Source organism: Cetorhinus maximus, chromosome 16 (assembly GCF_964194155.1).
Source record: "Cetorhinus maximus chromosome 16, sCetMax3.hap1.1, whole genome shotgun sequence".
Lineage (NCBI taxonomy): Eukaryota > Metazoa > Chordata > Chondrichthyes > Lamniformes > Cetorhinidae > Cetorhinus > Cetorhinus maximus.
Genome location: NC_135894.1, coordinates 67,354,675 through 67,378,795, shown reverse-complemented (window position 1 = coordinate 67,378,795; position 24,121 = coordinate 67,354,675). Strand labels below are relative to the sequence as shown.

Sequence of the window (24,121 nt, the reverse complement as noted above, 5' to 3'; positions counted from 1 at the left end):
CCCACGGCACCCATTTCAATGCAAAGAATAGTATAATCTTTTCTGCTCCAAAGTGCAGCCACTTTTATGACCTATATGTGGGACAGATGCTGCTAGCTCAAGATTTAAATTCATGCATAAAGGTGTAGGAACAGGGTGCCTTACAACAATTTTGATCCTAGAGGCATTCATGTACAGAGCTTCTAACTTCACTACATTGGCTCTCAGGGCCGTATGTCCTTCCGTCATTGAGACTGAACAATGCAATGCTGAAACCCAATGTTTTAGTTCCATGAAATCCTGAATTCAGTTGTGTATGTGTAACATAAAGTCTCACAATAACTTGGCCTGGGACTCACTCTCAATTGTTCCATCTGTGGGACTCATTCTGAAATGTTCAACTTTAATGTTAGTTGTAAGCATTATGGTCTGAAGCCACAATCAGGTAATCAAACTTAGCAGTAACAGTAAAATATTCTGGGAATGATAGGCGCAGATAAGGAGATAAACTGGTGGTGCTGTCATTCACTATTGTCCCAGATGCCCCATTGGCCTCCAACTTCCAGCAACTTACAGGGCGAAGCTTTTCAAGCTGAAGGGGGAGGGAACAAGTCAGCGCATGCCATTCAATGCCCCGTTCCAGAAAATTCTGTGTCTTTGTTCAATATACTCGAGTGAACTTGATTTTGTACATGAAAGAACTTTCTGTAGAAGATTGGTAAAATCAAATAAACAAATACGAAGTGGTATCATAATTAGAGTTTGGACCACCATTTCTATGATTCTATTATGGAAGTATTGCAAAATTCAGAATTTAGAAATATTTTTTATGCTGTGATTTAAATCATGGAACTGACAATATTATTTGTAACTCAATAATTAAATCTATCCCACAAACATAGTTCTGTTAGCAAACACATAAAGGTCTGGAATTTCCTACATAATTGCATCAAGAGACCTGTGTAACCTGGGCACATATCAAATACGCAGCATAAAAGATCACAGAATGTTGAGCAAGAACTATGCACACATCTCATGCCCAAATCTCCTTTGTGATTATCTGTCAATGCCGTCAAAGCCCCGCCTCCCAAGTTAAGTAGCCTTAGAAGCACAGAAAGAGGCCATTTGGTCCATTGTACCTGTGTCAGCTCCCTGAAAGAGTTAACAATTAGTTCCAATACTCTGCTCTTTCCCCATAGCTTTGTAATTTTTTCTTTCAGTATATATCCAATTCCTTGTTATCCAGCAAAATTTTGGTTTTCTGGCATGCTCCTAGAATGGCAGGTGTCAATTAATCAAAAATACCGGCTAACTCAGATGTAAGATGAATTCCATATTTCCATCCAATTAGAAAGCTCCTGCGGTGATGCAGGTGTTGAGGTCTTGCGAGAGGTGCAGGAGCCCATGAATTGAGTGAGCTGCATCAAGGGAACATGGTGCTGCAGAATATTGGGAGGCAGAGACCAGAGTGAGGGCAGGCCGAAGATAACAACTACCTGTGAGTTTCACAATTATTAGTGATGTGTGAGAGTGGGACTGACAGGGAGCGGCAAACATATCCACTCAGCAACAAGTGTTAGTGCGAGGGGTGTGAGATGAGAGGCATCTACAGTCAAAAAAAAATTCTGGCCATTGGAGTATGCTGGTTGGTACAGTGCTGGATAACAGAAATTTTATTGTATTGAATATGTTTTCGTCACCCTTTCAGGCAAGGCACTCCAGATCATAACTTACTGCTTAGAAAAATTACTAATTTTCCCCACTGACTTTTTTTGCCATATTTCAAATCCTCCTGCTTTCCAACCCTCCTGCCAGTGGAAATGGTTTCTCCCTGTCTACTCTACAAAAACTATGCATAATTTTGAGCACAATTAAATCTCCCTTAACCTTCTCTGCTCTAAGGAGAACAATCTGGTCTCCCAAAATAAATGAAACTACTCATTCCTGGTAACGTCCTAGTAAATCTCCTCTGCACTCTTTCCAAGGCCTTGTCCATTCTAAAGTGTGTTGTCCTGGATTGGACCTCTAGCTGATGTCTAACCAGTGATTTATAAAGGGTTAGCAAAAGTTCCTTGCTTTTGTACCCTATGGCTGGAGTTTTACCAGCATGCCATGGATCCTGCTGCTGGGACCAAATGCGGGTCCTGAGCCCTAAAGTACAAATGCCAAAACCGTGGAAGTGATGTTACTGGCAGCAGCCAGTTAAGAGGCTGCTGCTGGGACTGCTGTCCCATTAAGTATGGCGGCCTGTCTCTCTGAGCTGCCAGCCTAATCAGAGGGCTAACCACACCACTGACAGAGGTGGCTAGAGCTGAGGCTACAAAGGGATGCAGAAGGGCTGGGAAGAAAGTTTATTCTGGAAGGTAAGTGCCAAAAGAGGGGTGAACCTATCAGTGGCGGTGTTGGAGTCCCGGGGATGGCTATTGCCCCTGAGGGGCCCCACGGTGGGCCATTCAGCATCATTTTAAAATGGCCACCCCAGCTGGTAAAGAAACTGGGAGGCTGCCTCGATGCACCTGGTTGTCTCCCCACAAGGCAGGATGCCGTTCTGGTGCTGGTAAAATGTTGGCAGGGGGGGTAAAATGGCCATTAACAAGCCAGTTACTCACCTTAATTGGCCACCTGCCTCCTGTCTGTGGGTGGCTGAACCACTGCTGCTCCCACCTCTTGAAATAAGCTGTGGGTGGGAAGAGTTTGAGTTTCCCTCCTGATGCCATTTGCTGGTGCTCTTCCCCTGTCAGTGCACAATGACACCTCCCATTTGGTTTGCTTCTTGAGCTCCCTAGTGTTGTATTTTTCTTTGTTGACAATCTGTCTTCTTTGGTCAGATAACATGGGCTTATCTCTCTCTCCTTCTGGAAGGATGTTCACTCTGTTCATTCATAGAGTGGACTTAGGTTTTCTTTTTCGGTAGGGTCTGTCATGTTCTTCCTGGAAGTTGAAGGTTTACTTCCCTTACGTTTTTATGTTCCTCATCCTTGAGCTCAACCTGCAGTTTGGCTTCTAATGCTGCACTCTGTTTCTTCATGTGCACTTGTGCCTCACCGAGTTTTCTCTTGGTGATTTGCTGATCGCTTCTCTCCTGCTCCAGGATCAACTTCATTCTGTGCACGTGAGCTTGAAGCTCTAGTGGTGTTGTTGCACTTTTTCCTGGTTCTATGACAGCAACTGTTTGACTCTGAAGTTCGGGCTCAACATTCTGCTGCTGCTCCTTCTCCTCTGTATCTTCTGTTTTATGTATGTTGGTGCTATCTGGAGGTTTGGATGGTCTGACCAAGAAGAGTATTTTCTGCCATCTGCCAAAGAGGTGGAATAACTGCAAAGAGTGAGGACAATTCTGAGCTAAAGTCTCAGTTGAGATCGTCACCACTGGTGGACCTCTTGGAAGTCTTCAATTCAATGTAATTGACTACGGCGGTTGTTTTGATGTCTTCTGCCGTTTTGAGGAGGTTGAGTGCAACACAGGCATCTCTGCTTAGGAGAGAAAAGGGTTGATTGAGGATGACATACAGAATTTTGAATATTTGCTTATTGCCATACCATGGCGGCTCTTGAATCATGCCTATAACTGGTAGCTGGATTCCTCTGGGACCATATAGTGGTGTGTCTGTCGTCCGTAGCCAGAGTCTTTTAGCTATGGTTCCTGATCTGGACCTGGCTTCTGTGTCTAACTTGAAATTCGTGAGGTGACCATTTACATATATGTCAGCATTCCAAGATGTGGATCTGGGATCCTTAATTTCTCCAAAGAAGCATTGTTGGACTTCTTGGTGTGGCTCATCTATCTCATGGACTCATTTGGGATCCTCTGCATGTCTCGAGATTTTCAGCTTACACATCTTTCCAAAGTGTTTCAGGCGGTTCTAGTCAAAGCACTGTATCGTGATTGCTGGACACTGCTCACGCCTATGAAGTTTTTTGGCTCCACACTGCTAATATGGTCTGTCACCATCTTTGTTTTGCCTGGGTATTGCTTTCCTTGCCCTGGTCTCTCCTCATCCTTTTTTTGCTTTATGAGCTGGACTATTGGGGTTGCTCTGTACCACGGTTTAACTTTGCCACACAAAATAGATCAGTTTTGCTGGTGGACTTTCGATTGACATCTTGGATGGCTTTTTCTTTTTTAGGTCCTTTTTTAGACTGGAGTACATCCACACTCCCACTACTATTCGGTCTCTTATGAGCTCCAACTTAAGGTCACCATAGTCACAGCCTTCAGCCAATCTGTATAACTCATTTATAAAAGAGTCTACAGGTACCCCGGGCTTTTGGACTCTCTTGTTAAATTTTGCTCACTCCAAAATTTTATTGCTTCTTAGGTTAAAGTAGGTGTCAAAGGACCTCATGACCTCTTCGAAGTTATCAGAAAATTAATTTATTGCTTGTCTGGCAATTATGCCGTCGGCTATTGGACCTACTGAATTTAATAGTGTATTCATTTGTTCAGCATCTGTTTTCTTGTTCAAGCCTGATGCTATCATAGATCTTAAACATTTTCTCCTCCATAACGCCCATTTTTGCACCTGGTCTGGCCCTTCCATCTGCCTTAATTGGTCTGGCAGTATTGATTTACTATCCATGGCTATTTTCAGCAGAGTGGAATAGAGCTTTAATTTTTTTTAAATGGTGCTGCGGTAACCATTTTTTTCTCTCTGCCCGCGCTTGTCGGGATTTGGTGGGCTCCTGTTACAGTTTTCGAGCCGTTTTAAACTTCAGAAATTCTGCAGAAAATCTTTTGACCAAATCATTTTGGCCAGCTAGTTGCTTTCCTAAGTTCGGAGAATCGAATTGAAGCAGATTTTTTGCTCTGACTTCCCTTTAAAATTTATTTTTTTCGTTCACGTGTGGTCGGCATGTGTTATGGTGCTGACTCTGGATCCAAGCTGCAGCATTCTTTAAGCCTCACCCGTTAAAATAATCAGTCTACCAATGCTGCCTGATTATTGTCTCGACTTTAAAATCCTATTTCAGCCTTTCTTTCTGGACTTTGCTCATCATTTTGCGATCTGGCTAGGTCCTTTGACTCTGCTTTCGATCAGGTCTCGCAATGGACTTCCAAGTGCTCTGCGGAGTTCTCTTATGTTGCACAGTGGATCTTTCTTCTGCCCTTCAGCCTCCACACCTGTAATGGAGCTTCTTAGGTGATCTTCAGCTATGTTTTCAAGGCCTTCAAGTTAGGTGCACTTTTCTCAGGCCAGGCTGCAGTCTCTTTACATCTTTATTCTTAGGGATTTTGGGGTCTTTCACCTGCTGCCACCATGTTGTATGTTGTCTCATGAAGATATATGTATAGTTACAGTCCTGACTTGATGCTATCTTCATGCTGACTTCTACCAGGATATTACACTACTATTTCCATGTGACTCTCTACATCATAATGTGGGTGGTACTGTTTCCCCAGTCCCACATTAACCCTTACAGTCTGGAACAGTCTAATACTACAGTAACTACACCACGTCACTTAACCTTGAAGGAAGTCACTGACCCTTTTACTGCACTGGACCCAGTTTCCCTTGCGGACCACATGGCTGTTAACCTCCATTTAGGCTTCCGTCCAGGTCACCTTGGTCAGCTGGGAGGGCCTTCTGCTGCCATCATTGGGAAATAGGACCTCACGCTGTTCCTGGACGTCCTGAAGGAGAACCTGCAAGGAGGCATCACTAACTGTGGGGTCACCCGTTGTCTGCTTTGAGACATCACTCCAGAAAAGCATGGTGGTAGCAGCAATTGTAGTTATTGAGGGGGGGAAATGAGCAAATGGTAGCAGCAGCTGAGATTATCCACGGTGTGGGGGCAGGGGGGAAAGTGCTAGCAGCAGCTGTATTCTTGAGGCACTGATTCACACAGCCAGACTGATGATGCTGGATTGCAGGGAATGAATGACTGTCTGGGTGCCCTTTAACTATAGTGCCTTGAATGGAGGTAATGGCGGGGTCATCGACTTCCTGCTCGCCCCCACCCCACGATTAGTCAGGCAACTCGTCTATGAATATCTAATTGGCTGGCTGCCGTGTGATTGTGTGTAGTCAGCCATCCGAGCTACAAGTGCAAGTCCCACGTACTTCCGGCCCTGCTGTAAGGACCCTCGGCACTACAACAAGATTCTCACCCATGTATACTTCCTTCTGCTACTGTTACATGAGTTTGCTGCTGTTGCATTTGCTCAGAAGCGCTCTTCAAATTATGACCAGATTTTCAGGTGCAGTGTTTTACTGGCATTTTCTTCACTGAGGTCTGATCTTTATTTTCTGTTTCTTTAAATGCATTTCATGGCATAAGTCACAGTAAAAATGGAAAAGCTTCCCTGATTGCAGTTTCTTAAACATGGTAGTACCAAATATGCAGCAATGATGGTTACATGAGTTGAAAGTTTAATTTTCACATCTAAGGAAGAAATATATGGTATGAGCTTGGTATTTTCTATAAGTACTGATTGTTTACATTGATATATAGCCATTTTACATTTGGGATATTCTATTGAGATTCACAGGAAAATTGAGATTAATTTGATAAGAGCGTAATGTGTGCAAGAATGGATGCATTTTGGAGTCTAACTTGCAGGTTTGGAGTCCACAGAGGAAATTCCACATCGAAGAGTTTAATTTCCTGTCTGCAATATTTTTAAAGCAGAAGTTTCCAAACTTTATAGACTTCAATCTGGATCTGGCCCACATGATTGAACTATCCAGTTTAAATACGTTGAGTGAGACTGCAGGCTCTCTCTCCATGGAAGTGCCAGCTCCACTTCCCTTTCATTGTCACTTGTCAATTCTTACTTCCTGCTGCCATTACACCAAGAGATTTAACGCCTCTGCACCATGTGGGAGGGAATTCTCACCATATCATGAATTCTCACCCACAATATGCAGTTGAAACAGGCATCAGTGTTAACTGGGGAAGATGCCTGGTACCACAATGGAGTGAAGAGAGTTTCACGATGAATTGGAAAGGAAGGTGGGAAATGGTGGGGTGCCAAATTAAATTGGGTGCAAGGGATGCAAGAAGAGAAGCAGAGGCCAACAGAGTACAGCCATATAGTGGAGAAAGAAATAAAAATGTACTGAAGGAGGGGGTAGAAAGAAATAAACCAAAGCATCAAAAAGATGTGAAAAGGTTAAGAAACTCTGGGCACCCTATGCATGCTTGTGGTACAGCTGGAATTCTATGGCTTTTTATATGTAACTGTAGGTTCCTCGAAAACCATCTGAGTATCCCATGAATACAAAGTTGGAAAACCAGAGTTTAAGCATGCAGGTTAACTTCTTGCCTGCAGTATTTTAAAGGGGCTGCTAATTGATTCATTTAAATTATTAGATCTTCTGTGGAATTGTACACAGTAAGTCAAAGGATGTAGTGTTTTATCACAGGGGCCCCAAAAATCCAAATGGTAGTGCATTAAAGATGATAAAGCTGCATTTACTTTCAAACTTTAACTCTGTTAAAAAAGAAATTCAAATCAGGAAGAGGAAACATTTGAAGTTATTTCTGCTTTTGAATTTTGAATCTATTTCAGTACTTATAATCCAAAACCAACAAAATCAGCAATAGTTATGTAATCAGTGCAGCTTGTCATATTTTTATCCCTTATTTTCTCTCTCACATGTTCTTTCTTTAAAAAAAATAAATTTACCCGAAGAAAGCTTCTCAAATCTGTCTTGTAGCTTTCTTCAAATCATTTTAAAAAACAACCAAACAGAATCGCTAGAGACTAAGAGAAGCATTCGATTGTTTGGCCAGCTAAACACTACTGATACATCCTGGGAAATTTTGCCCACAGCACATACTCAGAAGTGTAGGAACCACTTCAGGCAAAAATATTGTCAAAAACCTAAATAAGAACTTTAACTTTGAAAGGCACATCAGTGACATTAATGTGTTATTCTGAAGTTTATAATCATTAATTTAAAATGACCCTTAATTTAAACATGAGAATTTATTATTGGGAAACTATGCTTTTCCATAAAGTGCTTTGATTCAAAAAATAAGTTACTGAAATGTTTTGATAGGATTTTTCATCATAAATGTTTACAAGGAAATTTCCACTAAAAATGATGAAATAAACGGTATCCCAGAAAGTAACATTTGTGATTAGAAAGTACATACCATGAGATGCTTATGGTCAGTGACCTCTTCACTGCCAGCTGACAGCTAGGGCTTATTGCACCATTTGGACATTGGTTGAAAAGCTACACTAGAAGATTCCACATAAGATTTCCCTATATTCTCAGATATGTTGCAACTGCTCCTTGACAAACTCTCTAATACATTGCATAGTTGTGTACGTGCAGAAAGGACCTTTCTTTTGAAGGCTGGAGCCCTGCCAGCAGCATCTCCATCCTCCTCAGCAGAACTATAAGCTGAGCATGACTTGGACAGTTAGCTGTCCAATTTTCCATCCCTTCCACTAGCCCTTGCTCCTGTTCACTTGGTCTGTATAATTCACCAAGAACCTACCCACTCTAATTTGCTATCTATCTTACCCGAGTTGAAAATTTCTGTGCTGGTGATGGTGAAGAATGGTGCAAATGTCAGTGCTTTTTCAGGAGGATTTTGCTCCTCCAAATAAAATGTTCTGCAGACTCCCAGTCTTTAGATGGACCTACTAAAAGGGTAAAGGAACAAAGATCAGCATGGCATGGGAAGACTAGGTGATAGCAAACGATTGGCAGCATTATGCAGTACCACATTGTCACACTGCCTGAATATGTGATTGTTTCAGGAAAGTGAAAGGGTACAAATAACAGTAGACATGCTGCTGAATGTGAGCTTTGGCTTCACCAATGCACATTGCTCTTATTGCCTGATTATACCTATTTCTTCCAGTTCAATCTGGGCGAGGGCTTGGATGGACTCTGCATCCCCTCCCAATTCTGATCCTCTCTCTTGTGTTGCAAGGCAACTTCTCCTTCAAAAAAAGGGAGATTTGGTGAGTGGTCATTGGCAACTTTGTATATTGTGCATGCTGAGAAGGAGATGCAGCAAGTTGCGAGCAGGACGGAGGTGGTCCTGTGCAAAAGGTTCCACTGTGAAAAGAAAAAACAGTCAGCATAAGAATGAAATGCTTAACAGTTGTTATCATAATACCATATAATACTGTACTGTCTATGAGGACAGCAGTGTGTGTGATTGGAATGGAAGGGACAGAAGATACTGTGCCCCTTTATGATTGGTAGAAAAGCATGTGGTGCAGGGTAGAAAAGTGCTTAGAATTCTGGGAGAGTGCTGTGGCCATTTTAACTTATAAGAATGGAGAAAGAAACACTGTGTGCTCACCCTGTTGTTTGGGGTCACATAGTTTAAGTGCTCAGGCACTGAATCCATATACTGGGAGATTATGGAGCAGGCATTAACAACATCTTGCATTTCACGTCAATCTCCTTCGGAATGCTGCTGCCACGTGAGAGGAGCAGGAACTTCTTGCATGCACTTACCCTCACCGCCCTCCCAACCACCCTCAACTATTCTACTAGCACCTGCACCACTGTATCAGAGAATTGTAGAGCTCTTGTCTGAGACATTTCAAACCTCATTTTACTAGCGGCACTAAATCTAAGCAAGTACAATGACACCTCACTTTAAAAAGTATATTCTTTAACTGGGCAGGAAAATGCTGCAAATCCTGTCCTCAGATTTGGCAGGCTGCTCATTAGAGCTGAAATCCTGTAGGTAGCCCACCATTCAGATTCAAATGAGGCTCGACATTGGGTGGGTGGCCTGCTAGTCCAACAATGACTTGAATGTGAGGATCTACCTCATGGAATCAATGGCAGTTAGAAGGTCTGAAAAGTGCTTTTGCAAGTCATTTTCTTCCTGTTAGTTACTTTTCCTTTTCTTTATATTGGTTTGATATATTCCTCATATTTACCACATAATCTGCTAAAAAATATATATACTTTTCTGTCGGTTATAGTTTACTGGTCTGTGTACTTACATCTTCCAATCTTTGGTCCTCGTACTTTCTATGAGCTTCCTTCACCTCTACTCTGGTGTTTGCTTACCATTACCATGGTTTTTATGTATTTCTTTCAGTTTTCATTGTTATTACAATGTTGTGCCTTCTTGCTTAATAATCCTTCTCTTATGCTTCCCCAGTTTTCCCTCCTTATTCACACTATCACTGGCCTATTTTCTTTTGAGACATGTCTTACTTTTTGAACACACTAATTTTTCCACTCATTTTTATCACTTTTATCAGTCTGGTGCTGAGAATTGGGATGATGAGTGCAAACAAGATACAATTTGAAAAGCAAGGTGCATTTGAAAAGAGATGGCAAAATTTCCGCTAAACAGAAACAACCAAACTACACAGAATGCAGTATTCTAAAAAAAGTTATAGTTTAAAGGCAAAAGAGCACGGAGAAAAAGAGAAACATTAAAATGAGGAAACATCTAAAGTCAAGCGGAAGGAAGATGATAATTGAGCAAAGAGGGAGGAAGCTCAGGAAAAAGACAACTATAAAGAAAAGAAGGCACATTTATATAGTGCCTTTCATCCTTAGGATGCTCCAATGTGCTTCACAGTCATCGCTGTTGCTACCTAGACTCCACAAACAGCAAAATTAGATAATTAAGTTTTGATGGTGGATGGTGAATAATGTTTAAGATTCGAAGTGCTGCTCGTGCGATATTTCGCTCGGCGGTGTGCATGGGTGCCGAAGCGGTGCCTGTCATTAATTAAGCGGTCACTTAAGGCCCTTAACACTCCAATTGACTGTGATTTTTCCTTGCCCGTGCGATATTCTGCTCGTTGCAAGGGCAAAACGGGCAGGCGGCCAGCCGACATTTTCACAAACCTCATCTAAGGGCGGGATAAAAAGGGTCAGCAGCATTGCCAATGTGAGTAATTTTGGAGAATGTTTGCAGCCGGTAGCTTATTGGTACTTGGCAGCTTCATCTCTGTTCAGGGCTTCGTTCTTAGCATTTTCAGGCTTCATTTCAGGACTCGTTGCTGTCTGCCAGGCCCCCGGAGGATCCTGACAGTGTGGACCCTTCCAGGTATCAGACAGCCTTCCCTTACCCTGGTAATTGGGATTAGGGCCCCACTGGAGGCACCTCCTCCTCTGAGGAAGAGAGAGGCAGAAGGGAGAGTAGGCCATGTGTCTCTATGCAGCTTCCAGGGGAAGGACCTGTGGGAGGAGAGGCGCAAGCACAAGGAGCACAGGGCCAGCAGGTAGTCCAAAGCAGAAAGGGCCACAGAAGACGCCACTATCCTGCTGCCAGGGTTTACAAGTGGCAATGCAGCTACCTCAATATGTCCGAGGTGCAATGCGGAAGGAGGCTCCGCTTCTCAAGGGAGAGAATGACCTCCATTTGCCAGATGATTGGGCCTGAGATCAGCTCCAACGGTGTGGGTGGATATCCATGCCAGTGGTTCTGAAGGTCACTGTGGCTCTCAACCTCTATGCCTCTGGCTCTTTCCAGGGCTCAGTGTGGGACCTGTGTGGAGTCTCCGCATTTGCTGTCCACAGTTGTGTCAAGCTGGTGACAGAAGCTCTGCTCAGATCGGTACTGACCTTTATTCTTTACCGTACGGACAAGGCCAGCCAGTCTGAGTGAACCAGAGGCTTTGCAGCGATTGCTGGTTTCCCTTGTGTCCAGGGTACCATTGTCTGCACACATCTAGCCATCACGGTATCAGCGGGTTAGCCCGGTGCCTTCATCAACTGGACAGGATTCCATTCCATGAACATGCAGATAGTGTGTGACCACAGGATGCAAATTCTGCAAGTCTGTGCAAGGTACCCTAGCAGCTCCCATGATGCGTACATCCTGAGACACTCCCAGGTGTCGAGGCTCTTCAGTGCTCCAGCCCGACTGGATAGATGGCTGCTGGGTGACAAGGCCTATCCATTGAAGAGATGGCTCATGATGCCTCTCCGCCACCCAAGGACAGGCAGAACAGTGTTACGAGTCATGCCACCACAAGGGCGGGGGTAGACAGGACCATATGTCTTCTCAACATGCGTTTCCGATGCCTGGACCATTCAGGGGGAGCACTACAATACCTCTTCAGAGTGGGTATCACTGATAGTGGTTGCATGCTGTGCTTTTCACAATCTGGCACTGGCAAGGGCGATCCACTGGAGGAACAGGATCTTGACGCAGCTGCACAGGCCATAGATGATGAGTCCAGTAGTGTCTGAAGATGAGGATGGTGAGGAGAATGCTGAGGGCATGGAGCCAGACTTCAGTAACCTCCAGGGAGGCAGGGACACTAGGGACAGCTTGGTCCAATGCTCCTTCAGCTAGGCTACCAAAGATCAGCTTCAAACGCAAGCCAGGGCTGCCTCCTTCATCCTAGAGGTCTGAAAGGACTTTTTCATTTGAACATAAAGAACACTCATTCCCTGTGCAATAAAGTTCAGAGCCACATATGTCCAGCATTACATACTGGCGTACCCTGCACCAATAAAATACTCAGGCCATGACTACATAAACAAAATTTATCTCATTTTGACAAATGCAAACTATTTACACAAGCTTCTCTGGTCTTCATTCTCAGACCAGTATAGATAAAGTAAATATAAATGAACATGAAATCACCTGTGACCTGTCCCTCTTGTGCTCATGGTGCCTTTAACTTATGTTTGCGAGTGCTACATCTAGGTGCTCCCCCCCTCACTGCCACTGGCACTGGAGACAGCCTGTTGACTCTTGTTGGCCTTGATGACCTTGGCGGTCGTCCTCTGGCCAGTGGAGCCTGTGCTGGCCGTGCCTAGGAGGGAGCGGCCAATTCCACGGCTGGCACCTCCCCAGTCACCGCATCCTCATCAGAATGCCACGGTCACTGGCGGAAGGGCAGACGATCTGCCTCCGTCATCCAGAGGGCCCTGAGATGAGCCTGCAGAGACAACAGGCAGCTCGTGCACTGATGTGAGGTTGCTGTGGACCTCCCTTCACATCATTGATGGACGGGCACCAGGCTGGGATACCTGGTGCCTTATCCATCTCCCACACTGGCACTGACCACCTGAGGTCATTGCCTGTGTGAAGGCTTGCATGTCCAGGCGCAACCCATGGAACCCCTTGTTCTGTCCCTGGAGCTGCCTCTCCACGAGAGTCGCCACTCTCTCAATGGAGGAGGCAGTGCACTCGCCCATGATGGTCAACGCAGTGTGCTCACGCTCTGCATGGACTCCTCCATCATGGAGACCATGGTATGCAGACGGTCATGGATCTCCGTTAGATTCTTCCGCACATCTCGCTGGACACCCAGCATCTGCTGCCTAATGGATATCTCCAGAGGCTCATCATCAGCCTTCGACTGAGCATTGTCCTGGTCCCAAGCAGTCCTACAACTGCCAGTACCCTGGGCACTCTCTGCCTCTGCCTGCACCTCAAGCAAATATGAAGTGCCCTCACCAATGTGCACCGAGAGTCACCACTCTAATGCCCACTGAGGTGCTGGTATCTTCGCTTGTGCCTGCTTCAGAGAGCAGGTGTGACGCAGGTGCAAATTAGACCTGGTGGTCCTCTAGTGTCAGGGGTGGCCCTTCGGGGTCTGCAGATTCGACGCCTGTTGGCAAACCTAAATGGGAAAAGAAGGACATGTCATTATGTCATTATTTAAAGTCATCACACTGTCACTGTGTATGCCAGGCACCTTGGTAAGACAACGGAGATCTGCATCATGGTGCCCTCGTCTTCCAATGATCAATGGGGACTCCAGGTTCAAGGCTCACATCAGTGAAAAGACTACACTAGAATGGTTGCACAAGCTGAAATTCTCACCTCTATGCACTGTCTGGCACCCCCTCCTCTCCGCGTCCGGTTGCACGTGGGGCGTGCCGGCTCTCTAGCTCCAGGGCATCTTGCTCATACCCAAAAAGGATTAGGAGGCTAGCAGGGCCTCTGCCAGTCTGCGACCTTTTTATATTGTTGTGGGCAGTCTTCTCCTGAAACAACAGAGGAGCATTGATTAGTCCACTCTGTACATGCAGCCCCATTGCAGCCTGGCCAACCCCAACTGAGGAGCACCTGGGAGGGCACTTCCGAGTCGTGGCCCTCGAGCCGCAAGGCACTCAGTCCAGGCAGACAGGACTCGCCCTTGGCCAACTCTGGAGTGATTGACAGCTGGCACTCAGACTCTAGCACCCCTGAGGTCCATGGGGGGATGGCCAGATCTTAACACATCTGCGCACTGACCCATGCCAACATGGTACTCACCCTTCCTGTGTGCAGTAGGTCATTGAAGCACTTCCAGCACTGCACCCAGGAGCGCCGCACCAACGTCATGGCTGCTGACCAGTGCTGCCACCTCCTCCCCTGTCTTCTTGGTGAGGTGCGGTGGCTTCCTTTTCCCATCCCTGGGGATAAGCATCTCCCTCCTGGCAGCCACCTCCTCCAGGAGGACAGCGAGGCACTCATCAGAGAAGCGGGGACAGTGGGGGGCCAAGTGCCCACCTGACCTCTCCCCCCGCCTGTCGTGTCCAGCTTCACTCAGGTCCATCATGCCAGCTCAGGAAACATCTTCTGTGGCAACCTTCCAGGGACTGCCTGGACCGCTTTCAAACTGGCCGCCGGGTCATCATTGGCTGACAGGCCCCAGCCCCACTCGGCCCTTCCTGACCAATGCGGAGCCGCGTTTCATGCTGGGTGGGCCTTAATTGGCCCGCTAGTGTGAAATTGTGGTCGGGGCCCGATTGCAGGCAGCATTCGGTATCGCGGCTGTTCCTGAGCCCGCCCACCGCTCCCGCCCAACGAAGTGAAAATCCTGCCCCATGGTGTTGGGGTGATATATTAACAGGATAGGGGTTTGGTCAACTAACAGGAAACACAGTCGGGATAAATGGATCATTTTCAGATTGGCAAACTGTAACCAGTGGAGTGCCACAAGGATCAGTACTGGGGCCTCAACTATTTATGATCTATATTAATGACTTTGAATGCCTTTTATTGCAGCTGACTATCCAGCGAATCACTAATTATCTCTTCTCTATTACAGCCACCAGCAAAAAAGGAGACACACTGCCAGCTAAGCCCATAAGCCTATTCCCCAGGCACCTCGCATGAGGATCCTGAGGACCTGCCAGAAGCAAAGCCATCACTGTTCTCACCTGCACTCCTCTCCACTAGTGCAGTGACACAAGCCTCAGTGGGACCTAGCTTAAGAGCAGACTTGGGGTCACCATCTAGTGAGCACAGTACAGATTCAGGTCCACAGCAGGCAGACGCAGCGACAACCAAGGTCACTGACACTCGAAGGACTGCTGGACATCAGGCTCCTGCTGAGTCCGAGTCCGATGACGAGCCTCTGGAATCAGCCTGCATAGAAATGCTGGAGCTCCAAAGACAGGCAGGGGTACAATAAGCAGGTTGCCAAAGGCCATGCTTTCCTGCCTGGGGGCTGAGCAGAGGCAGGTTGGAGTCGGGAGTGGCATAATTAGAGCCTGGGGATTGGAGCGCGGCCTTTCTGACCTGAGAGCAGAACAGAGAGTGTCGGGAGTGGCATAAAGAGAGCCCAGGGATCGGAGCGTGGCCTTTCCGACCTGGGAGCTGAACAGAGGCAATCGGGACTCAGGAATGGCATCTCAGCTGCTGAAGAAACTGAGTAAAAATAACCAACTGTGACATCACAGGAAACTAGTAAGTTGATTGGCCGGTAAGTGCTTGGTGTAAGGGACAGTGTGTCAATAGCCAAGATAGGTAGATCTATAAAAAGAACTGAAACTAAAATAAAATAAAAATAAATATAAAATAGTTCAAATAAAAGTGTTAAAATAAAATCATTAAAATAAATACTTAAAACACATACCAGCGCAATTAACAATCGCATGACCTTTAGTTTTACTTGTGGGTGATACTAGCACTTTGTAGGTACAGTAAATTTCAGTATACATAGGAATGTAATGAATTATGAAAGTAATTAAATTAACTAAATAACATATGTAACAATGGCAAGACAGATGTTATGTTGCAGCTGTGGAATGTGGGTTGGTTTGGACACCAAGGCAATCCAGGACAAACACGGCTGCAGAAAGTGTAAGCAGCTAGAGGAATTCTGGATCAGGATTATTGATCTGGAAGCCGAACTGCAGACACTGCAACATAAGAGATGGGGAGAAATACCTGGACACTTTGTTTTAGAAGGCAATCACACCTCTTAGAATAGGGTCATCTGTTTTGGCCAGCAGTGAGGAACAGGAGGATGTGACCGTGAGTGAGGCAAGTAAAGGGACCGAACAGAAAGGAGTGGAGGAGCCTCAGACTTTGCAATTGTCAAACAGTTCTGAGGCGCTCAAAACTTGTGTGAAGGAAGGCGAGATCTGCAAGGTGGATGAGCAGGCGGGCCGTGGCACCGTGGTACAGGAAGCTGTTCAAGCAGGTGGGGGGGAAGGGGGTGGGGTCAGCAAATAGGAATGTAGTGGTAATAGGGGAGAGTATAGTGAAGGGGATTGACATCATTCTCTGCAGCAAAGAGCGAGAGTCCAGTCAGCTGTGCTGCCTGCCCGGTGCCAGGGTTCGGGACATCTGCTCAGTGCTGGAGAGGAACTTGCAGTGGGAGGGGGAGGATTCAGTTGTCGTGGCCCATATAGGTACCAACGACATAGGCAGAACTAGAAAAGGGGTTCTACATAGTCAGTATGAGGAGCTAGGCACCAAATTAAGAAGCAGAACCTCAAAGGTAATAATTTCTGAGCCATGTGCAAATTAGCATGGGGCAAATAAGATTAGAGAGATGAATGTGTGGCTCAAAGACTGGTGTGGAGAAGTGGGTTCCGATTCATGGGGCACTGGTATCAGCCCTGGGGAAAGCGTGGGCTGTACCATGTTCTAGCAAGCTGCATAACTAGGGAATTAGAGAGGGCGTTAAACTGAACAAGGGGAGTGAGGTGAGAGATCAAGCTTGGGTAGATGTTGCAAATCATGGGGAAGAGTCAAAGCAGGAGAGAAAAATAGTAATATGGAAAATGAGGGTCAGAGAATGGCAGAAAGCTATTTGGCAGATAGGAAATAAAGAGTAGGAATAAGCGGGTCTTTTTCCGAATGGCAGGCAGTGACTAGTGGGGTACCGCAGGGATAGTATATTAATGATTTAGATGAGGGACTTAAATGTAATATCTCCAAATTTGCAGATGACACAAAGCTGGGTGGGAGGGTGAGCTGTGAGGAGGATGCAGAGATGCTTCAGTGTGATTTGGACAAGCTGAGTGAGTGGGCAAATGCATGGCAGATGCAGTATAATGTGGATAAAGGTGAGGTTATCCATTTTGGTAGCAAAAATAGGAAGGTAGATTATTATCTGAATGGCTATAACTTGAGAGAGGGGAATGTGCAACGAGACCTGGGTGTCCTTGTACACCAGTTGCTGAAGTTAAGCATACAGGTGCAGCGGGCGGTAAAGAAGGCAAATGGTATGTTGGCCTTCATAGCCAGAGGATTCAAGTACAGGAACAAGGATGTCTTGCTGCAATTGCAGGGCCTTCGTGAGACCACACCTGGAATATTGTGTGCAGTTTTGACTCCTTATCTGAGAAAGGATGTACTTGCTATCGAGGAAGTGCAGCGAAGGTTTACCCGACTGATTCCTGGGATGGAGGGACTGACATATGAGGAGAGATTGAGTCGATTAGGATTATATTCGCTGGAGTTCAGAAGAATGAGGGTGGATCTCATAGAAACCTATAAAATTCTAACAGGACTAGACAGGGTAGATGCAGGAAGGATGTTCCCGATGGTGGGGGAGTCCGGAACCAGGGGTCACATTCTGAGGATATGGGGTAGACCATTTAGGACTGAGATGAGGAGAAATTTCTTTACCCAGAGAGTGGTGAGCCTGTGGAATTCGTTAGCACAGAAAGTAGTTGAGACCAAAACATTGTATGTTTTCAAGAAGGAGTTAGATATAGCTCTTGGGGCGAAAGGGGTCAAAGGGTTTGGGGAGAAAGCGGGAGCAGGCTATTGAGTTGGATGATCAGCCATGATCATAATAAATGGCGGAGCAGGTTCGAAGGGCCAAATGGCCTACTCCTGCTCCTAGTTTCTATGTTTCTAGGAAGGGAAAGAAAGAAAAAAACCTAAGACTGCACCAACAGTCAAGACTAGATGTTACAAGGATAACAAAAAGGCAAAACTAAAGGCTCAGTATCTGAATGCACATAGCATTCATAACAAAGTAAATGAATTGATAGCGCACATTAAGTAAATAAATATGATCTGATAGTCTTTGCCGAGATATTGCTGCAGGACAACAAGGATTGGGTCCGGAGTATTGAGGGGTATATGACATTCAAGAAGAATAGGAAGCTAGGTAAAGGTGGAGGGGTAGCACTGTTAATCAAAGATGGCATTCGTGCAATAGTTAGAGATGACCTTGGTTCAGAAGATCAGGATGTAGAATTGGTTTGGGTGGGGATGAAGAATAGTTGGGAAAGAGTCATTAGTGGGAGTGATCTACAGGTGCCCTGACAGAGTATACAAGAAGGACAAAGTATACAAGAAGAAATATTGGGTGCTTGTGATAAAGGGACGGCAAAAATCATGGGTAATTTTAATTTACATATAAACTGGAAAAATCAGATTGGTAGTAGTAGCCTGGATGAAGAGTTCATAGAACATTTTCAAGATAGTTTCTTACACCAGCATGTTTTGGAACCAACCAGAGAGCAAGTTATATTAGACTTGGTATTGTGTAATGTGTCAGGATTAATTAATGACCTAGAGTAAAGGCACCCCTAGGTAGCAAAGACCACAATATGATTGAATTTTACAATCAGTTTGAAAGAGAGTAGGTTTACGACTAGTATTTTAAACTTAAATAAGGACAACTATGTGGCATGAGAGCTGAGCTAGCTGGAGTGAACTAGGATAATAGGCTAGAGGATAGATCAATAGAGGAGCAATGGGAGACATTTAAGGGGATATTTCAGAATATTCAGAATAAGTATATTTCTATTATGAAGAAAAATTTTAAGGGTGGGCCCACCATCCGTGGCTAACGAAAGAAGTTAAGGAAAGCATCAAACTTAAGGAAGAAGCATACAACTCCGGAAAGATGAGTGGCAGGTCAGATGATTGGTCAGAATATAAATAGCGACAGAAAATGACTAAAAGGTTAATCAGGAGAAAGAAATTAGAGTATGCGAGGAAGCTAACTAGAAACGTAAAAACGGATAGCAAGAGCTTCTTCATGGATTTAAAAAGGAATAGTAAGTAAATGAGGGTGGGCCTCTACCGAGTGAGAATGGGGAGTTAATAGATAATAAGGAAATGGCAGATGAAATGAACAAATATATTGCTTCTGTCTTCACTACAGAGGATACAAAAAGCATTCCAGTACTAGCCATAAATCAAGAGTTGGAAGGGAGAGGGAGCTTGGTGAAATTACAATCACTAGTGGAGCCTTACTGAGCAAACTGTTGGAGCTGCGGGTTGACAAGTCTCTGGGTCCTGATGGACTTCGTCCTAGGGTCTTAAAAGAGGTGGCTAATGAGGTAGTAGATGCATTGGTGTTAATTTTTCAAAATTCCCTAGATTCTGGAAAAGTTCCATCAGACTGGAAAGTAGCAAATGTAAATCCCCTCTTCAAGAAGGGAGGGAGGCAGAAAACAGGAAACTATAGGCCAGTTAGCCTGACGTCTGTCGTGGGGAAGGTCCTAGAATCGATCATTAGGAAGGTTATTATAGCTGGGCACTTAGAAAAACTCAAGGTAATTGGGAAGAGTCAGCATGGTTTTGTGAAAGGGGAATCATGTTTAATCAATTTATTGGAATTCTTTGAAGGAGTAACTTGTGCCATCGGTAAAAGGGAGCCCGTAGATGTACTGTACTTGGATTTCCAGAAGGCATTTGATAAGGTGCCACATCAAAGCTTAATGCGGAAAACTAAAGTTCATGGTGTAGGGGGTAACATGTTAGCCTGGATAGAAGATTGACTAGCTAACAGGAAGCAGAGAATTGGCATAAATGGGTTTTTTTCTGGTTGGCAGGATGTAACGAGTGGAATCCCGCAGGGGTCTGTGCTGGGGCCTCAACTTTTTACAATTTATATCAATGCCTTAGATGAGGGGAATGAAGGCATGGCAGCTAAATTTGCTGACAACACAAAGATAGGTAGGAAAATATATTGTGAAGAGGACATAAGGAGGCTGCAGACAGATATAGATAGGTTGAGTGAGTGGGCAAAAATCTGGCAGATGGAGCATAATGTGGGAAAATGTGAAGGTGTTCACTTTAGGATAAAGAATAAAAAAGCAAAGTATTAATTAAATGGAGAACAACTGCAGAATTCCAAGGTGCAGAGGGGTCTAGGTATTCTGGTGCATGAGTCACAAAAAGTTAGTATGTAGGTACAATTAATTAAGAAGGCTAATGGAATGTTATCCTTTATTATGAAAGGAATTGAACATAAAAGTAAGGCTGTTATGTTTCAATTATGCAGGGCATTGTGGATGTGGTGAGTCCACACCTTGAATACTGTGGGCAGTTTTGGTCTCCTTATTTAACGAAGGATGTAAATGCATTAGAGGCGGTTCAGAGGATGTTTACTAAATTGATACCTGGAATGTGTGGATTGTCTTATGAGGATAGGTTGCACAGGCTGGACTTGTTTCCACTGAAGTTTAGAAGAGTGAGGGGTAACTTGATTGAAGTATATAAGATCCTGAACAGTCTTGGCAAGGTGGATGCAGAACTATGTTTCCTCTTGTGGGTGAGTCCAGAACTAGGGGGCACTGTTTTAAAATTAGGGGGTCTTTTTTCAGTACAGAGATGAGGAAAAATGTTTTTCTCCCAGAGGGTTGTGCGACTTTGAAACTCTGCCTCAGAAGGTGGTGGAGGCGGGGTCATTGAATATCTTTAAGTTGGAGGTAGATACATTCTTGTTAGGCAAGCGAATCAAAGGCTATTGGGGGTAGATGGGGATGTGGAATTAGAAATACAAACAGATCAGCCATGATCTTATTGATCATGTGGAGCAGGCTCGAGAGACCGAATGGCCTACTTCTGCTTCTATTTTAATTGTTCATCAGCAGATTAGAATGGAGGAGTCCATCCACATTCTGTCTGATGTAGTGGTACTGACATGCCAGCGCATCAAAGTCACCATTGGAAGGGTGGAGACCATCATGGAGACCTTGCTCCAGCAGTTTATACCAGATATGTGCTTGGACCTGCCCGCCATTGCTATAGCCATGAGTGGGATGCATCAGTAGCTACGCAAAAGGGGGACGGAGCACCTTGATCTATCTCTAGGAGCCCCTTCTCCCAGGGAGTTAGGGAGAGGTCCTTGGGCACACAAAGGGAGGAGGAGCGTTGGCCAGACACCCTGGGGCAATCCACCTAGGACTTTCCTGGGCTGTCTAGCCGCTCCAAGTCCCCTCTGCATGTGAGCCCAGCAACTCCAGCTGCTCAAGCCAAGGTGGGCGCACCTGCCCCACAGCAGGAGACCCAAGGCAGGCTGGGGCCCTCCAGAGCACAACCACCAAGGTCAACACAGACAACAGGGTATATGTAGCAGTATGCAGCTTGCCGCCAGCTCTGCTGCAGATATCAGGGAAACAACTGGGTGTAGTGGTAGGCTAAGAAAAATTAAGAAATATTGAGAGCACAAAAGTGGCAAGGGTGTTCTCTCACTGTATATACTTTGCATATCTGTGAATATATTTTGCTTATCTGAAATTCTCATTTAGCAAATGGCTGTTCTACCTGAGGCAATGCTCTGAGGCCATACAAGTGTAACAGGTGCCCTCCCTCCTTACTTATCTCCCATCATGTGCCTCAGGTCTATCGTGCCTTGTACAATCTCAATACAGTGAGTCGCCTTTCTGTCCACAGCAGTGACATGAGCAAAGCCTCTTGCTCTATCAACATGGTGGCTGGGCAATATATTTAGACTTCTGTCAGAGGGTCATATCATGTGGCCTCATGAGTATCGATTTGGAGTTTAGTTTATTTTTTTGATGCTGCTACACTGAAGGCTGGTCTATGTAGATCTTTTAGGTTTTACTAGCAATCCGCATTGGAGTCAATCTAATTTGGTGCATGTTTCAATGGCCTCCATGTAATGTCTTTCAGGTTTGGGTGTGGGTTACATTTCAAGTAATAGTTGGGGACCTTAAGCACTCATGGTGACCTGTAGCGTGATGTCATGATGGCGTCTACTACAGTAGTTCTCAATTTCCACCTGCATGATGCAGAGCTATGGACCTGGCTACCACTTGGTGAATCCTGAAATGTCTGCTAGATGGCCTTGACTATGCAAGATCAGAAATGTGTGTCTAGTATCCAGATGCCAGGCTATTAAATGGGAGGATGCTACTTTGGACCTGAAGGTCTGGCTAGCTCTCCGATGGGCAGTTAACATGGTTATTTGATTGTGACAATGCCATCAGTGTCCCAGGTTTCCTTGTATATATCTGAAACTGTCAGAATGAAAAAGTGGAGGCCTCAAGTGGGATCAGAGTGAAGTTCCTCTACATCTGATGTGTGCTCTTTATTATCATGAAGTTACAAAGTAATGCCTAAATGGAGTCTCGACATTTACTGGGCCACCCTACATCCAGGTGCCAAGGCAATGGTGGATGTGAACTTGGGAAGCTTCACATGAAGGCTGAGTCATGAGTGTTTGTCAATGATCAGACCATGGTGCTGATGAGGCTTGCATCCATGACTGAGAGTGACAGATCACTGTACCCTAAAGAACGATCTCCTGCTGGGGACTCAGAATGAGGATCAGGCCAGAAGATAATTCTTGCATTGGGGATGGCCTGTGGAAAAATGCCGCAGTCCAGATTTAGATCTGTGTTCAGACATTCATGTGAGAACTAGTGTTTGATGATTGTCCACCTTGAGGCACTTGCAACACTCCAGGCATACTGACATGAGTGCACTGAGGTATGCAGTGCTGCCCCTGCCTCTTGGAGGCTGCCCAAGGCAGTGAAATGTTGGCATGATGCTTGAAAAGACAGCATCATGTCTAATTTCTTCACAATGCATGCTAGAGTTCTTATCCCATTATAGAACAGCCACATGCTCCAGAGTCTTCCAAGGATGAGGCATCATCACGCAAGATTGTGACTAGTCATTCTGTGATTGATGTCCTTCATCAAGATGCTGAGGATAACAAAGCTGGTCTTCATGTCAAGCCTGCATGGAGGACACAGATGAAAGAGGCTCCTGTGAGCTAGTCATCATCTTCCTGGAACCTTGTGGCTATAAGGATCTCTTGGCTGTGGATCTGCCATGTCTGGTCCATGCTATGGCCCCTTCCTCTGGGGCCTCAACATCTTTACCCTCATCGAGCTCATCCCTCTCGATGTCCTCATCATTAGAGGAGAAGTATAGCTACTCCATCTGGCAACTCCTCCCCCCCTTGGAGTGCCGGGTTGTGTAGAGCGCAGCAAACCATGATGATGTGGGACACCCTCTGGAGAAAGTACTGGAGTGCACAGCCTGACACATGCTAATGATCTGCTCAATCAAGGAGCATGTCACGGAATGAGCCACGTTGTTCCTCTCCTCTGAAGCACCTTGTGGCCTCTGAATGGGTGTTATTAGCCACATCTTTTGGGGATAGCTTTTGTCACCTGAATGTGCTGAAGACCCGTAAAGATCTGTGGCACTTGTGAGTGACTGAAGATGTAAGAATCATGCGAGCTCCCATGGTATCTAGTGCAGACCTGCATAATCTGCTTTTGGTGGTTATAGATCAGCTGCACATTGGGAGAGTGGAAACTTTTTCTATTGATGAATCTTTGTGGCTGCTGCCAGGGAGCTCTTAAAGTCACATGTGCGCGGTCGATGGCTACCTGCATCCTGTGGGAAGTCGGAGATTGCTGCAAATCCCACTGCTCTGGCAGTCTGGCTGGCTTCATCCAGGGAGAACTGGACATAATTGTGTGCCATACTGAATAGGGCATTGGTGACCCTCTGGACACATTTATGAGCGGAGGACTGTGATATTCCGCAGAGGCCCCCAGCAAAACCCTGGAACGAGCTACTCACAAAAAAGCTGAATGCGGCGGTCACCTTTAGAGCCCCTGGCAATGGATGACCTCCCAGACCATGCGGTGTCAGATCCTCCCAAAGAATTCAGCAGATGTGAGCCACCACATCCCTTGATAAGTTAAGGTATCTACACCACTGTCTCCTGCTCATCTGCAAGCATGAGAGACTTCTTCAGTATATCCTGGGTTGCACCAAA

At 45.4% G+C, this 24,121-nt stretch overlaps 1 protein-coding gene across 1 annotated transcript in view; it reads right to left on the bottom strand.

Annotated features, from left to right (window-relative positions):
- Window positions 1-24,121, bottom strand: part of stxbp5l (syntaxin binding protein 5L) — a 578,167-nt gene that overhangs the window by 174,767 nt on the left and 379,279 nt on the right. The window lies entirely within an intron of this gene.